This window comes from Trichomycterus rosablanca, chromosome 2, assembly GCF_030014385.1.
Source record: "Trichomycterus rosablanca isolate fTriRos1 chromosome 2, fTriRos1.hap1, whole genome shotgun sequence".
Lineage (NCBI taxonomy): Eukaryota > Metazoa > Chordata > Actinopteri > Siluriformes > Trichomycteridae > Trichomycterus > Trichomycterus rosablanca.
This window is the reverse complement of record NC_085989.1, coordinates 53482367-53486940: the sequence shown is the minus strand read 5'-3', so window position 1 is coordinate 53486940 and position 4574 is coordinate 53482367. Positions and strand designations below refer to the sequence as shown.

General features: G+C 39.8%; 1 protein-coding gene across 1 annotated transcript in view; it reads left to right on the top strand.

Moving 5' to 3' along the window:
• Positions 1–1686: 1686 nt before the first annotated feature.
• Positions 1687–4574, top strand: part of LOC134302121 (zinc finger protein 850-like) — a 38119-nt gene continuing 35231 nt past the window's right edge. Inside the window, exon 1 of the mRNA XM_062987173.1 lies at positions 1687–1863. The gene's annotated coding sequence lies outside the window, so the exon portion shown is untranslated. The remainder of the gene's footprint in view (positions 1864–4574) is intronic.

The following is a 4574-nucleotide window of genomic DNA, read 5'->3' as shown; positions in this document are numbered from 1 at the left end:
AAAAACACAGAGTTTCTTACATTTACTTTGACTTTTATTTGATGTCAGACAGGATGAACCTGAGATATTTCATCTTTTATCTGCTCAACTTCATTTAATTTATTAATAAACATCCATTCCTGCATTTCAGACCTGCAACACAATCCAGAAAAAGTTGGGACAGAGACAATTTAGGGCTAGTAACAAAATAATGATGTGATTTTAAACAGGTGATCATGGTTTGGTACGAAAAGCAGCAAAGGTTGAGTCTTCGATGAGCAAAGATGATCAGAGGATCCAGTTTGTCCACAAATGTGTGAGAAAATGATTAAAATGTTTAAAAACAATGAACCTCAAAGTAAGATTGGAGGGGATTTGCATGTTCTCCCTCTACAGTGCATAATATCATTAAACCATTCAAGGAATCAGGAGGAATTTCAGTGTGTAAAGGCCAAGAGGCGCAAGCTTAAGCTGAACGCTCGTGATCTTCCATGTCTCAGACGGCACAGCATCAAGAAGCCACTCATTCTGCTTCCCAAGGATCCTGACTGAGACAAAAATGCAGATATTTTTCTTTGCGCTTGGACATTTTTAAAGAAAAGTGTAAGAAGGACGCATTTTTAGGTCAAAAACAGAGGACATGTCCGGGAAAAAGAGGTTGTCTGGTCACCCTAGATAAGCGTACTGAGCAAGTAGTAACTGTAAACCAACGAAGTTGTGATGCTTCATGGTGTGAAATGCAAAAACTCCCTCTGCAGCAGTAACAACATCTTCAGTTTTACCCGATCTCTTCTTTAGCTGCAATTTTGTGGACATTAATGACAAAAGGTGACAAAAACGAATCCCAAACCTTTTTGTTGTTTAGAAAACTGTGCGGCACGTGTCCGGGAAAAAGAGGACGTATAGTCACCCTACATTGGGGAACCTGATGAGGTCCCTTTTTATTGATGTGTACTGAGCAAGGTGTAGCTTTCATCGATGACCAATCAATAGCACAGTAATTTGGTAGGGTGTCCAGATACTTTTGGCCGTATAGTGTAAATCAGCCATATGAAGAAGTGATCGATTATTGGCCACCTTTAGCATCGACCTAAACGATCTGTAGCTGTTGTGATGCTTCATGGTGTGAAATGCAAAAACTCCCTCTGTAGCAGTAACAACATCTTCTGTTTTATCTGATCTCTACCTGACAAACTCTCTCTCTCGCTCCTGTAGCTCCAGTTTTGTGAACATTGGTGACCAAAAAGAGGACGTACATTGGGGAACCTCCTGAGGTCCCTTTTTATTGATAAGTATCCTGAGCAAGTAGTAAATGTATACCTTTAATCAGTGAATGGACGTACCAGGTAGGTAGGTGTACCAATGAATACCACAGTAATGTGGTAGGGTGTCCAGATACTTTTGGCCGTATAGTGTAAATCAGCCATGTGAAGAAGTGATCGATTATTAACCGCCTTTAGCATCAACCCTCAAGTAAACACTTTTGCTAAGGTCCAGCTATGGTCAGTCAGTGAAAATGTGAATACATTTATATGTTTTGGCCTTTAATTCAATGTTACCAGGTGGTACTGGACCACCAGGACCCTGACCAGGATAAATCTGTTAATATAACAACATAATGTTGTTATTTTTTAGTCTTTGTACTCTGTAGTGCACATCAGTAGGTGGCGGTGAAGCACATCAAACTAGCCCTCCAGCCACCAGGAGCACCAAATAAGAAGATAACTGCTCTTTGTTTCTCCTCCAGAAGATCTCTGAGACTGAGGAACATCTCATCTCCATTCTGTATATCAATCTTCATCTTCATGTCGTTCATATTCATCAGTATCTGACCAGGTCTGATCTGTAAACATCTCTAAAAGAACCACCAACCTTCTGCTCTGGGTAAGTTACACACTGCTAGCTGCTCCGCTAGCTGCTAACATCTCAACAACGCCCATGTTCACTACATAGTGCACTACACTTGAACGATCTGTACGCCGTGTCTAGTGCACTACGGTTCTGATGGGAGCGGATTTAAGACGCAGCCTTGCTCCATCGTTCCACATATTCAGGCCTGCCTAAACCGTTCTGTCAGATTTTTTACTAAATATTTGACAGGATCGATACTCATTATTGATTATTAAGTTTATTTACCGGATTAATAATTAAGTAGATAGATTTTAGGATTTAGGATTTAGCAGTAAACTCCGTATAGAAAGCGATATTATAACAGATTTGGACCCGTTCCTCGAATAACACAGATCAGCGTTCCGTCCACTAGGGGCGCTGGGGCGTCACCCCACCTCTCTTACACCCCCTTACTATAAGTAATAAATACTATATTAACAAAAGTATGGACTAGTGATGGGAATTTCGGCTCCTTTCAGAGAGCCGGTTCTTTTGGCTCGGCTCACTAAAAAGAGCCGGCTCTTTCGGCTCCCAAGTGGCTCCTTAGATTTTTTTGTTGCTTAAATTAATTTATTACCAAATTACATGTAAAATGAATTACTAATGTAAAAAAAATTGTATGAAATGTTTATTATTTAAATTGCTTTATTTATATACTCAACATGGAACAGAGTGCTCCAACAATAAATTATAAAATACAAAAACAAAGGCCCATCTTAATTAGACAAAAAGATCTGATTGTGTATATTATTTGTACGTTTGCATCTAAAGTGGGACGGCATGGTGGCTAAGTGGTTGGCACTGTCGCCTCACGGCAAGAAGGTCCTGGGTTCGAGCCCCAGGTGAAGAGCTCGGGTCCTTTCTGTGTGGAGTTTGCATGTCTTTCCCGTGTCCGCGTGGGTTTCCTCCCACAGTCCAAAGACATGCAAGTGAGGTGAATTTTCCTGTCATGAATGTAACCAAAGTGTAAAACGTGACGTTAAAATCCTAATAAACAAAACAAAATAAACAAGCATCTAGAGTGAAACAACAACACATCAACGAAGCATCACTCACACTCAGCAAAATATAAATGAAAATGTGCAAAACAAAAAGAAGATAGTTTAGTGAAGATCAGCATTCAGAAAAACCAAGGAGCTCATCTTTGATGGGCTGATCCTGTTTCTCCTTTCTGTTATGATCTGCTCTGTTAAAATAGATTCTCTCTGAGGGGACAGATACACAGTCTATGTGCCATCACATGTATAAGATGTGGGTAGACTGAACACTTGGTCTCCTACCAGTGGGTCTGAACTTCTCTGTAAAAGTGGTTCCTCGAGTCCAAACTTTACTGTTTCCTCTCACTCATTTTCCTCACCTTTCCAGCGTGTAATGTCTGGCTGTGTAAGTTAATGTGTATATTTTATGTAAGTTAATGTGTATATTTTTTGTAGTTAATGTGTATTGGAACTGTGAGGGACTGAGCACCTGAGCATTTCACTCACCTTTCACACCTGTGTTAATGTGACGTGACAATAAAGTGATTTGATTTGACTTGTGTAAAGCGCTGAGTTCTCTCTCTCCCTCCTGTTCGTGTGCACGCTGTGTGTGTGTGTGTGTGTGTGTGTGTGTGTGTGTGTGTGTGTAACCCCGCCCCTCCTGCTCAGTGTAAACACTCAAACGCCACCACGTATCTTGACCAATCACGTGCGGCTTTGACAGAAAAAAAAAAAACGGGAAAAAAACGAATCGGCTCCCAATCAGGAGCCGGATCCCGTCGTTCACTTTGAAGAGCCGGCTCTTAGAGCCGGATCGTTCGCGACCGACCCATCACTAGTATGGACATAACATTGAGTCTCCTTGATGTGAACTTGTGGAGAAACGCTCCAGTTCTGGATCCGGCGGGTTGGTGCCAACGTAACCAACAAGATACGTTCTGCCAACGTTACCTTCTAACTGCTGCTTTAACCCTGTGTCCATCTGTCTGACATATTCTGAAAGTTTTGTTCTTAATGAAGTATTCACTTTAAATCTCAGCTGTACTATCAGCCGTCCAAGCACCAACACAGACACCAGTGGCTATTAAGGGGCACGCAATACTGCTCTCTGTGAGACTCCGTCTCTGCCAGGTAAAAAGAAGCGGTCTGCGACTGCACCTGACCGAAGGGGCCGCATGATAGTCTGCTTTAAATAATGTCCTGTCGACCTGCCGACACAGAAAATAGAAGGGGTGTCCCAATACTTTTGTTCATGTAGTGCATCAGTGTTCGTTTTAGAGATGCAAAGAAGCGGCCAGCGACTGGGAGCGACTGGGTGCGTGATAGTCTCTAGCTCTAGATCGAGACTAGATTGAGGAGAAAAAGGAGAAAAATTAAGTGAAAATGATTATTGTTCATTGTAATAAATAATCACATCGCAGTGCATCATATTTATTGTTTTTACCGTTCACATTGTTAGTTTACTGGAGTTTAAGGTTTAAACACTGTAGTATATTATTTTTACGGTTATAATACGGTTATAATAATAAATATTATTATTATTATTATTATTATTAGCTTTATTATTAATACTACAACTTAATAATAGCAACAAAAACTATAATAATATTATAAATAAATAATAATGACACTAGTAATAACAATAATAATGATAATAATAATAATATTAATGACAATAATAATAATAAAATAAAAATAATAATAATACAAAAATAATAATAATATAAT